General features: G+C 38.1%; 1 pseudogene; it reads left to right on the top strand.

Annotated features, from left to right (window-relative positions):
• The first annotated feature begins 746 nt into the window (after nucleotides 1–746).
• Nucleotides 747–4,538, top strand: LOC133062897 (nicotinamide phosphoribosyltransferase-like; annotated as a pseudogene).
• Nucleotides 4,539–13,743: the final 9,205 nt, after the last annotated feature.

The raw sequence follows: 13,743 nt of genomic DNA, 5'->3' as shown, positions 1-13,743 counted from the left end.
TTAAGAAAGGAGTCAGATAAGAGCATGCCCAATCATGTAAGGTTTTATAAACCATAAGAAAAATTCTTTGACTCTGAGTGAGATGGGAAGCCACAGGAGTTTGAGCAGAAGGTGATATCACTGAACTTTTATTTTAAAAGAAAGACATTAGCCATTGAGCTGAAAGTAGACTAGAGCAGAACAGGGCAGAAGAAGGAAGTCCAGTGGGATGGGTGTTGCTATTAACAAGTCTATGAATGATGGAGGCACGGATTCGGGTAGCAGTGGTGAAGCTGGTGGGATATGGTTGGATTTTGGATATTTTACATGCAGAGCTAATATGATTTCTTGGATCACCTAATTTTCATTTTGGAATACTATATACCTATATGTAAAGCATAAGTGTAACATCTACAAAATAATGTAAACACCAGGTATCCCCCAGCCAAGTTAATAAACAGAACATTACCAGCACTCTAGACATTCCATATAGTTAGCACACTGGAAGAAAGACTGGGTGTGCTAAGTAGAAGCAAGGGAAATATAAAAGAGACCCAAATCAAACTTTGTTGTTGTTGTTCAGTGATTCAGTTGTGTCAAACTCTTTGTGATCCCATGGACTGCAGCATACCAAGCTTCCCTCTCCTTCACTATTGCCCGGAGTTTGACTTATAAATCAAATTTATAAAGATGAAAATTAAGGTCTTAAATAAAAAATTCACTAGGTAGGATGAACAGTAGAACAGACATTGCAGAGTAAAAGAGGGATGAACTTTCCAGATGATGTCTTTAATGAAAAGGGGTGGAACTACATTACTGAGAAATATGACGGACATCTTCCAATAGAAGTAAAAACTATTCCTGCAGACTCTGTTATTCTTAGAGGAAGTGTTCTCTTCACAGGAGAAAACACAGATTCAGAATGTTATTGGCTAAAGAACTAGATTGAAATGATTCTTATTCAGTCCTAAAATCCAATCACAGTGGCTACAAATGCTAGAGAGCAGAAGAAAATTTGGGCCAAATATTTACTGTAAACTTCTGATAATCTAGAAGGTATGGTATATGAGTTGTGACTTTGGCTACAGAGGAGTCTCTTTTTAAAGGACTGCTGACACTGGAGCTTCTGCTCACTTGGTCAATGTCAAAAGAATAGACAGGGTAGCAGGAATTGCTTTAATTAAAAATATCATGGAACAAAAGATCCCGTTCAGGCTATTCTGTTCTAGTGGTAGAACACAGTACCGTAACAGCTTGAGGTGAAGATCATAAAAGGATGCTTTTGAACATGGAGAAATAGAGTTTTTATCAGTATCTAGATCTGTGGTCTGCAATAGCATTATAACATTTATAACGTGTGAAGGAAAATAGTGGTTAAGAATCTAAGACTTTTAACTGTACCGAAGTGCGCAGCAGCACCACTAACAATCATAACTGGTTCTTGAAATCTTCTTGACCCTGGTACTAAAGACTAGGATATTTTAGGTAGGAAGTTCCACTACTGAGAACTCAAAGAGCTGTAGGTTGCTTCCAACCTCATCTTAGAATTAGTCAATCTGTTGTTTTGTTGTTGTTCAGTCACTAAGTCATGTCCAGCTCTTTGCAACCCCATGAACTACAGCACGCCAGGCTTTTCTGACCTTCACTATCTCCTGGAGTTTGCTCAAACTCATGTCCATTGGGTCAGTGATGCCATCCAACCATCTCATCCTCTGTCACCCCCTTCTCTTCCGGCCCTCAATCTTTCCCAGCATCAGGGCCAATGGGATGGTAAAAATATAGTAGCTTAAAAGAGACTGTGGAAGGTGAAAAAGAGGAAGGTAAAAAAAAAAATGGAGTATTGAAAACGCTTTCTTTGATTTTGGTGAAAGGTTTCCTACAGAAAATAGCAAGGTAAAATACTTGAACTTTTCTTTCAAGTATAGTCATTTTTAATTACTTGGCCTTGGGATTAATGTCTCTAAGGATCCAGTTACTGATTCCAACAAACGACCCAGTAAGGGCTGATTATCTTTGCAAAGGACACCAGCAGTGCATTTTGTTGCATTTAAAAAAAAGTAAAGGATACCCTGAAGAATGAGGTCAAGATTTTCTCCATATTGTCTTCAAGAATGAGATGACAACAAAAAGCTATTCATTTGGTGGAGTAAGAAAAAATGCAAAGCTCAGTATGGAATTAGCATCTAATTAGGCTTTAAGACTGATATATATGTGTATGGATACAGATACACGTATACATGCATAGATCTGTGTGGTTTCTCTGTGTTTTATGATACATTGCAGTGAAATTACTCATTAGTTTATGAATATATTGCCCTTTCATTTTCCTTCAATGTTTAGGTGATCTCAAATTAGGAAATTCCACATTTAATCATGTAAAAGATTAATGCTAAAGCAAGTTTTTTGGCCTTTGCCAATAAATAGTAATGCAATCCAGTATTGATCTTTTTACAAGTAACAGAGCTGAAAAACTTCTGTATATAACTGAAGACCATAAAATAGACTTGCATAAAATTATCATGACTGTTTCATGTTTATATTCAGCTTACATTTTTGTATAAGCCAGATTTTATAAGATATATTTAAAGTTTCAATGTTTTAGCAATCTTTCCAACTTTTCCATGATTTTTAGGAATACATACTTTTAAGAAAATAATGAAACTAAATTACTGCCTTTTGCCATTAGCCAGCAAATAAAATATGGCCATAACAAAACTGGGTCATTGTACAGTTTGAAAATTATGTCAGGACATATCCAACAGAATTACTAACCTCGATGCCTCCTGTAGAATATATGTTAATCTTTCTACATTAAAGAAAATAATGGCTTTCTGTGACTAGAAAGCCAAGTCACTACATAGTGATTATATATGCTGGCTGTGATAGCCTACCACTGATATATCAAATTTGAAACGCAATTTTTATATGACAGAAATTGCTTATGGCTCTAATATGCCAAGAGTTTAAAGAGATAATGTTTTTTAGAGAGAAATTCTGCTTCCACTATAGATTATATACATAAATGTAAAATTTGACAACAGTAAAAGCAGTGTGTTTTAAAATAATTGAACTTCTGAATTTATTTTTCATATTCTATAGTCAATATGACTACAATGAATTACTGAAATGATTAGTAAGTGTACTTATTTTAAATGTTGTGATCCTGTTATATTTTTCATTAAGGTTTTTAAAAATTAAATTGGATATTAAATTAAAAAAAAGATTAGTGAGCTTGAAGATATAGCAATAGGAATTATTTTAAATAAAATAGAGAAAAAGTACTGGAAAAAATAAAAAGCATCAGTGAGCAGTGGGACAACTTCATGTGCCTTTGTATATAAATATTTAGAATTAGTCTCCACAGAGAAGAGAGTAAGAAAAGGAAAAAAGAAACATGCATTAGAAAAAATAGCTGAAAATCTTGCAGAGTTGATAAAAAACTGTATACCCACAGATTCAAGAAGCCCAACAGAACCCAAGCATGACGTATGGGCACTGCCACATGTAAAACAGATAGCTCATGAGAACCTGCTGGATAGCACAGGGAGCTCAGCTTGGTGCTCTGTGATGGCCCCGGTGGGTAGGAGGTATGTATGTATACTTTTAGCTTATTCTATTTTTTTTTTTTTTGCACTGCAGAAACTAGCACAGCATTGTAAAGCAACTATACCCCAATTATAAATAAATAAGTAAATAAAAATTTTAAAAGGAAATACAAAAAAACTTATCTTTGTTCTTCTGGATATAACATGTCTATTTGCATCAGATGATATGAAGATTTTCTTTCTTCACTAGTTTCAAACAACTTGACTAAAATGCACTTTGGTTTAGGTTCTTTCATATTTTTTGTTTGTTATAAGTATTTTGCATAATTAGTGATTATTTTGATTGCTATAAGTAAAATTTTGCCCTATAAGAATAGACACATTGAAAGTCCTAACACTCAGTAACTCAGAATGTGACCTTATTTGGAAATAAGGTCTTTTCAGAGGTAATCATTAAAATAAGGTCATTACAGTGGGCTCTAATCAAGTATGGTATCTTTATAAAAAGTAGAAATGTGGACACACAGACAGGAAGGCACAGAGGGAAGACATGTGAAGACATACAAAGAGCATGTGATACAGAGAATTGGGGTGATGTATCCACAAGCCAATGAATGACAAGGATGGACAGAAACCCATCAGAAGGTAGGAACAAGCAAGGGGGGAGTCTCCTCCGTGTTTCAGGGGAGAAGGGCCTTGCTCACACCTCTTCATTCGTAATAGCCTCCAGGCATTGAGTATGTGAGATCCTGGAAGAGCACTGAAACAAGTTAGACCAGAGACAGGCAGTCCCCAGGGAAGTTGGACCACTGAATGTTCTTGCCAATTCTTTCCCTCTCCAGGGAGAAGCCAGGAACTGAGGCCTCTCACTTATTTGTTCTGCGCTAGAAGGGCTGCAGTAAGGAACTACATGCTGCATCAAACCACCATCTCTGTTCTTACCAACCTTCCAGTGGCTGGACTGTGTTTTGTTCGTTTAGTACACTGAGACAAACGACAAAAGCCAGTCCTTGAGCAGCTCCTCTAAAAGTTGGTGCATTTGCCATGTGGTCCAACTCTTTCCCTTCCCAGGGAAAAGCTGTGAGTTGGGGTTTTGCATGCCCTTACTCTGTGCTAAGCCAGACAGAGAGGTTATACAGAGTGCTAGCCCAAATCACCATCTCTGTTCCCGTTCTTGCAGCTAGAGCATCCCAGGTCCCCTAAGGGTTACATGACCATCAAAACACAAGCTAGTCCTTCAAGATCTCCTGGAAAAGTTGAAGCAATGGACTATAGCCCAACTCTTTTCTTCTCCAGTGAGAAGCTATGAGATGCAGTGTTTCCCTCTGATCAGTTGCCACTATACCAGAGGTAGGGATTTGGCAAGAAAGTGTCTAACATTTCTCATCTGGTTTCAATGGGTCTGATTTTATACTTTCCCAAGGTGTAGGAACCTCTCAACTAGCTTCTGGATTTCCCACCAAGGGAATTTTTCTCTGAATGGTTGTTGAATCAGCATGTTTATGGGTAGAAGGAAACTCCAAGACACTTATTCTCCCATTTTACTGATATCATCCTCTAAGAGCCGATGTTCTTAAGCAGCTCTAATTCACCACATAGAGTATCTAAAAATATTTAAGGAAACTGCAATTTTCTGCTAAGGATCCTAAAGAAGTATTGACAAGACTATTGGAGTACAGATTATTATTGCCAGTCTAATTCCATTTCCTATTCTGTGGAAATCCAGAGAAAGATTACAAACCAGTAATATGTGGGAAATGTTTGGAGAGGGCCTAGCAGGGCATGCTCACTGATTTAATTCTGGTTATGTAGCATTTGTCTATACTCTAGTTGGCAAATACACTTTACAAAAATGACCTTATTCTCCTTAAGCAGGAGGCAGTGTTATACTGATGTGTGTGCATTCTTCCTAACTTCACTTTCAGTGACCTCATGTTTACAGCTTCAAATCAGCTATGATGGGAGCATTACATCATGGAAAATGGCAAATGTTATAGATCAGGGATTTTTTTTTTCCTTTGGAAAATCAGCTGTTGAAGATTTACCACTATAATATTTGGAGAACTGTGAGTCTAAAACACTATGAACAGTGGATGTTGAGACAGAATTTGATCTGGCCCCTGGGGACACAGACCCTGAGGTGAAGATTTTTATAGAATGTTGTATTAACCATATCTTTTATTTTCTGTATTTTAATGCTTTGATATCTCTGCCCTTGCCAACGCTGGAAGGGTTACCCAGTTTCTAAAGACAGTAAAAAATGCAAACCTAACAATCCAGAACCCATACCTCCAGCTACTTGTCCTAACTACCAGGATCAGGTACCAGGCAATTAAGGGCAGCCTCTATGACCCAGAACCCACTGAAATTATCACGACAGCCAATACTAAGCCTGTAGGTAACAAACTATCTTCCTAATGACAATCAATTCCTGACTGTTGGCCTTACCATACCCAAATCATAATAAAATCTCTATGAAAACAGCAGTTCTTTGGGAGTTCCCTGGTAGCCTAGTGGTTAGGATTCTAGGCTTTCACTGCTGTGCCCTTGGGTTCAATCCCTGGTTGGGGAACTGAGATCCTACAAACTGCATGGTGTGCCCAAACAATCAAACAAAAAACCCTACAGCAATTCTTTGAGATATGCTCTCAAGATAAACACATTTGAGGAAGAGATAGAAATAAAGTTGGAAAGAGAGAGGATTTACCTATGATTGAGTCCCAAGAAAGGGCTGAGTCAACTCCACAGAAATGGGAAGAAGTGGGATGACCCTTCCATGTGGTTCCCTTTAAGGCAAGGGGCCCAGGTTTCATAACCCTATATTGATCAGGGTAGGGTGCATCCAGACCCTAGAGAGGGGCTTGTCATTGGGCTTTGAAGCAACTCTTTGGCTGAGAGCATCACCCAGAGAGGGATATTACTATTTGCTGTTAGTCATCAGTATTCTTGGCAGCTGAGGGAAGCTCTTTTGTTTTGAGAGATGGCTGGGAAGGTGTACCCCTGCATGCACTACCTAAATGGAGGATACACTCAACTACCAAATGCCGTCTACCTTATACGATTCATGAGCTTTCTGACGGAGACAACATCATTGAGGAGAATAAATGCTATAGCTGAAAAGGTGCTAAAAGTTCATGTCAAGACTCAGATATGTCCTTTCAACCCTGGCAGAAAAATGAATGTAAAATAAATTAGCCATTTACAACTTTGCAAAACCTAACATACTGTGAAGATTTATCAGCTGGACCATGAAAAAATATGGACTCTATTCAACAAAGCAATTAAAAATGAACTCTGGTGCAATTGAAATCCAAATAAAATAAGCTTCCAGAGCAGAAGAAATGCAGAAATAGAAGTTTGTTGGATCTCTCTTGCTCTCTTCCTCTCCCTCTCTCCTTTAGAATTCCATGTGTTAATTTATAAAACTGCTAGTTTGCTGAATAGGATAAGGCAACTGACAATGGCTAATAAAGTTCCTCCCAAGAGGAGGGAATACAAAAACATGTAGCCAGTTGGATTCTGAGTGGATTCTGAGCCGCAGGGTGAGTCCAAGGAAATTTTCTATTATTTCCTGGTTGCTTTCTTTCTAGAAATTAGAGAATAAAGGTTGTGAAATCCACAATCACCATTCTTTATTCTACTAACTGATGATAAAAATAAAATATTAGAAAGATATCACAGTTGAACTGCAAAGTTCTATGGATTCTTCTGTCAAATAAATGGAGACAAGCAGAAGAGAATGGGCCATGTTCAAAGAAAAGCGAGCAAATGTATACAGAAAAGGCAAACACCCAGATCTCATGAGAATTCAAGGAAACTACTGCAGATGAAGAGAGGGAGCTAGGCAGGGGAGCAGACAGAAGTGAAGACACTTCGCCATGAAGAGTTGAATATGTGGAGGCTTCCCTACGGACACATCTTCTTTAGATAAAACACATTGTTTAAGTGCAGAGGCTTAGTTGCATCTTGATGCTTTTCTTCCACACTATTTCAAATATCTGTGTACCTACAGGGTCCCTTACTTGGATCTGCACAATCCAGGACACATTTATTGTGCTGGTCCTATTTTTAATGAAAATGAAAGTGAACGTTTAGTAGTTCAGTATATCCAACTCTTTATGACCCCATGAACTGGAGCCTGCCAGCCTCGTCTATTCAAGGGATTCCCTAGGCAAGAATACTGGAGTGGATAGCTATTCCCTTCTCCAGGGGATCTTCCTGACCCAGGGATTGAACATGGGTCTCCTGCTTTGCAGGTAGATTCTTTACCATCTGAGCCACTAAGGAAGCCCTATCCTTGCTTCACCGTGAGGATACAAAATTCACTATTAAAAATAGGTAACATATTTTGAGCATTTACTATAAACTAGACTCAGCAAAAATCTCTTTAAACTGTCACTGCAGTTCTTTGGTGAGGAACTTACTATTATTTCCACATTTGGGTGAAAAAGCTCAGGAACATTAAGTAATGTGCCCATGGGTGTGAGTCTGTAAGCTGGTAAAAAAGATTAGAACCACAGTCAGTTTAACTGCAGAGTTTGAACTTTAAATCTTTCTTCTGTCTATTGTTTAATCTATGAGGAGAGATTCACTATTACTAATAGGATTCAAGAGAAAGGAGAAATTGATATTGTCATTGAATGATTAGCTGGAATTAGAGTTAAAAATGATATCTTTAAGGAGGGAAAATATTTGTATGAAGACATAAATTCAGAATATTGTATTCTGTTCCAAACAGCTAATGCAAAAAAGTGTGTGCTCCCTCCTGTGTATAGGCATACTTGGGGAACACAAGTGGATACTGTATCAGGAATTAATAGAAGATAGGATTAAGGCAAATTATTCAAGCTCAATATATTCACTTTTCCCTTTGTTTTAGTTACTGGGTTTTCTAACCAGAGGAGTCTTGGTTCATAGCCCTTAAGCATGTCCCTAAGAGACAAACTTTCCCAAAGGAGATAAGAAACAAGATAAAGTTATTGTCTTAGAAATTACTGATCCTTAGGGTTATCTCTCCTCCCTGAATCTCCCCAAATATTCTCAGGCCTGGTGGTGCCACTCAGGAGAGCCAGAAATCAGGTTTTCAATCACGCTAGCCAAATCTCTGACTTAATTGCTTACTCAGACCATCCAATGTTAAAAAGGTTGGGGGTCATTTTGACTGGGGGGTTCTTTAGCTAGCCTGAGTGATACAAAGGGATTTTTGGAGTATTGACCAGGGTACGGGAGTAGACCAATATGTCATCCTAACTTCTGATGTCCTTTCTGGGCTGCCTTCATGTGGGCCACATATCCCTAAATACTACAGACAATCCAGCAAGGAGAGAGAAAGAGAATATTTGAGGCAGTTCAAATTACAGACTAGAAAGTCGCGAATGACTTTTACCCCACACAGCATCTCCGCTGTACTTTAGCTCCTCGTGCATGCCTGCTGTCGCTCCAGTCGTGTCTGACTCTGCAATCCCGTGGACTGCAGTCCGCCAGACTCCTCTGTCCATGGAATTCTCCAGGCAAAAACATTGCAGTGGGTTTCCCTGCCCTTCTCCAGGGGATCTAGGGATTGAACCCACCTCTTTTATGTCTCCTGCATTGGCAGGCAGGTTCTTTACCACTAGTGCCACCTGGGAAGCTCTTTATTTTCTCAGAATAAACACACACACACACACACACACACACACACACACACACACACCAAATCTAATCTTCTCCTTAACAGGTAAAAGGGTTAAATTTGTTCTCGGCAAACTATAAACAGCAACTTAGAGGAGAAGTGAAACCGACATTTTTTGATTGCTTCTCCAACATTTATCTCCCCAAGAGTACCACTTTCATAGAAGCCTAGTCTTTTCCTGTTCTCAGCATGTGTTTTGAATGGAATTGATATCATTCTTTAAAGCAATTATCCTGTGGCAATCCTCTGGTCACAGAAATTGCTTAATGGATGAGTATGAAACAGTAGCAACACACATAATTACCAAAGAAACACTTATTCCTAGGAGAAAGTAGATCCTAAAAGTTCTAAACACACACACACATACACACACACAAACACATACAAGGTAACACTGTGAGATTACAGATGTAACTAACTTTATTATGGTAAATACATCTATATATATGTGTGTGTGTATATATATACATATATATATATCACATTGTACATCTTAAACTCATACAATGATATATTTCAAAGAGAAAACCAGAATTTAAAAACATACATGCACTCCAGTGTTCACTGCAGCACTGTTTACAATAGCCAAGACATGGAAGCAACTTAAATGTCCATTGACAGAGAAATGGATACAGAAGCATGCTTAGTTGCCTAGTTGTGTCCAACTCTTTCCAATCCTTTGGACTATATCCCACCAGGCTTCTCTGTCCCTAGGATTTCCCAGGCAAGAATACTAGAGTGAGTTGCCACTTCCTTCTCAACCAGGGATTGAACCTGCCTCTCTCATGTCTCCTGCATTGGAGGCAGATTCTTTACCCACTGAGCTTTCAGGGAAGTCCTGTGGTACATATATACAATGAAATATTATTCATCCACTAAAAAGAATGAAATAATGCCATTTGCAGCAACATGGATGGACTTCGAGATTGTCATACTGAGTAAAGTAAGACAGAAAGGGAGAAATACTGTATGACATCCTTTATACACAGAATAGAAAAAAAAATGATACAAATGAACTTATTTACAAAACATAAACAGATTCACAGACTCATGGTTGAGGGGGAGGAGGGGAAGAGTTAGTGAGGGAGTTTGAGACTGACATCTACACAGTGCTATATTTAAAATGAATAACCAACAAGAACCTATGGTATAGCACACGGAACACTGCTCAACGCAATGTGGCAGCCTGAATGGGAGGGAACCGTGGGGGAGAATGGATACATGTATATGTAGGGCTCAGTTGTTCTGGGGTACCCCTGAAACTATCACAGCATTGCTAATTGGTTGTACTCCAACATGAAATTAAAAGATATTTTTTTAAAAATGACATTCCCTCAGCTAGTTCTCATATCCCCACTATAATCAACCATTGCACTCTCTACTTTCTGGTTTAGAAGCCATATCATATTTTGTGTTTATTTATACATACATGGATATAATTGTGTGATACCTTGACTATCTTACTAAACTAAGCTTATCAAGGGAGAGGACTTTACATGTTTATTTTCATGTCCTCAATGCCTAGCACATTGCCTAGCACTTAGTAGACATTGAGTAAAGTGCTTCCCCCCACCCCCCGGTGAAATGACTACATGTTTCTTATATTCTGAAGTATATTAACTGATTATATAATGTTTTTTATATATTTTAGAATAAAGGCAGGATTAGGAACAGTGTAACTCTGAACTATTTCATGTACATTCTGGGCACACCCAGGGGTATTATTTTCTTCCACTTCCATTCTGGCCACCTGGCCAGCAGAGCTCTGAAAAAGGCATCTGGGGCAGAATGGGATGATCTACCAACCTCTGGGCCCAGCCCTTGGCCTATCTGCTGTTGCTCTTTGAACCTGACTTTAAGCACTCAGGGTAAATGAATTATTCTCTTCCTGTTTAAGCACTTCTGAGAAAGAACAGCTGCAAAGCCGGATGAATCCTGGAAGATCAAAACAAGACTGGATATTCTTGCTGGCTTGTCAGGCCCCATTGCAGAGCTTGCTAAATGCCGGCTGGCATTTGATTACGTTCAGCACAGCCCCCAAGGAAGCATTATCTCTGATTGTCATTTTGAAAGCAAATTATTTTAAACAAAATTCTTCCTTGCCTTTCATTGTGAACAAATCCAGTCCGTCTTTGGCTACTCTATCCTTCACTGTTCTGGTCAAATGCCACTGCCTGTTCCAAAGAATGACTCTTCAATACTATTACTGATAGACGAGTCAGAACAGAAACTGTCCTTTTCTTCTTTCTACCCTCTGGAGCCATAAATCATCTACTCATCCCAGGTGATTGCCACAGACAGTCCACTTAAAGCTATATTTCATGATTTAAAAGGTATAATATTTCTTCAACACACCATTTCTAACCATTCTCCCTGCATTCCAGGGACAACTCGACATTTTTTCTTATTTTCAAAGCACCTAAGGGCGCACTAAGTAAGTTGTGAATATTTCCCCCAGCCTCTCCTTTCCAGAGAGAGCAAAGAAAATTACCACACTGGACTTGAACAAGAACTGTTGACTGAGGAACAGTCTGCAAGCTAGACAATCTGTGGTTTTAGGAAGAAACCTAGGTTGCTTTCATTTCATTTAGGAAGAAACCCAGGTTTCGCCCTTCAATTTTCACAATATCTGCTAGGTGAAATTTGACTTTAGATTAAAAAAGAGTCTTAAATGGATTTGTCCTTGAATCTCAGCTGTTAAAAAAGTCTTACAATGTCCACTTACTTTAAGAAAACATAAATTCTATAATTTAGTATGGAGGGGATTTTACTTTTGCTTTTCTAATAAATTACACATGCAGCTTAAAGGATGGTAGGGAGGCTTTTACATGAGGAGTATCCTCAACAGGCATGCACAACAAAATATATTTTGCTGCTTACCTAATCTGATTTTATGTTAAAACCTTTAATTTAATTTTCTGATTAATATCCAAAACTTGACTGTGCACAAAATGATACAACATTAAGAGTGACTTTTACGGAATTTAAATTCCATGTTCACTCCACTTTCACTCATTCATATCAAGAAAAAAAATTTCAATTAAGTCAAAGACAGTATTTAGGCATGGATGAGACATAAGACTAAAACCAAAGCAATGTCACTTGCTACGAAGAGTCCCACACTCTGTAAGCACCCTGAAATTTCTCCTCACTGATTTTGGAAATGAGGGAATTAAATGTTGCAAAGGAAATTGTCATCATATGTGCCCAAGAAGGCGTCTTCCAATTTGTTTCATTTATGCCAGGTTCCCCTTTTGCACCGTCTTAAATCTCATTCACTGAACTAAAAAATCTTTGTCAGTGTGAAGGTCATTAATTTTAATTAAATGGAAATCATTTTTCTTACACTTGCAAGAAAATGAGGATTAGTCTCAATAACTTTCATTAAATAAATAGAGCAAATTAAAATTTATAATGTATCTCTAGATAGATCTAAAACAGTCTCATCAAAAGCCTATTAGTTGACAAGGAGGGAAGTGTCTCAGTGGATTATGGTTAAAAAAAAAAAAAAAGTACACTCAGAATCTTGTTTATTCCTCTTTAGTACCCCTTGCCTGCTCCTCATTCTATACTACTCTTCAATATATACATAAGGAAAACTATTTGACAAATAGCACTTCATTAATTACTGAAACTCTTCATCTCCCTTTTACAAAGAATTAGCATTACATCACAAAGAAAGCATAATGAATATGTTATTTTATCATGAACATTAAATTACTCATTTATAATTCAATATTTCTAAAACACTTGTCATTTATAAGGCAATCCTGAGTGCTCATTGGAAGGACTGATGTTGAAGCTGAAACTCCGATATTTTGGCCACCTGATGCAAAGAGCTGATTCATTTGAAAAGACCCTGATGTGGGAAAGATTGAAGAGAAGGGGATGACAGAGGATGAGACAGTTGGATGGCATCACTGACTCAATGAACATGAGTTTGGGTAAACTCCAGGAGTTGGTGATGGACAGGGAGGCCTGGCATGCTGTGGTCCATGGGGTTGCAAAGAGTCAGACATGACTGAGTGACTGAACTGAACTGAGAGAAGATTTCAGAGTAAATTATCTGAGACTTCTGTTTTGGGTCTAATTTTTCTAAAAGTGAAAAAAAGTCAAGATTTGAAAAGGTTAAATTACTTACACAAGATTATAAAGGAAAAGTCTGTTTCCAGGTCTATACATATGAAAAGACAGTTTTCTCTATCCAACGTTTTGTATGAATTGTTTGAAATGACTACTATGGAGAATTAATATAGGGTGAAATTGTTACTGAGAATATAAATGTCAGAACTAGGTAGGATCCATTTGGTTTGGGAACTCTTCTTTCCCTTCTCCTCCCTCTCTCTCTATTTTCTCCCTCCCTCCCTCCATTCTTCCTTCCTATTTTATTCAACATGGGGAACCAATTTTCATGAGAGGGCCCAGAGATGCTGCTGGCTCAGCCTTCTCTCACAGGGCTTTAAATGTGGGTTGCCTTTCAGCTATCTGCTCAAAAGTTACATGAGAAGGTGTACAACACTGTTAATTATTGGGACTTCCCTGGTGATT

Source organism: Dama dama, chromosome 9 (assembly GCF_033118175.1).
Source record: "Dama dama isolate Ldn47 chromosome 9, ASM3311817v1, whole genome shotgun sequence".
NCBI lineage: Eukaryota > Metazoa > Chordata > Mammalia > Artiodactyla > Cervidae > Dama > Dama dama.
Note: the sequence above shows the minus strand (reverse complement) of the source record. Positions and strands in the feature narration are given on the sequence as shown.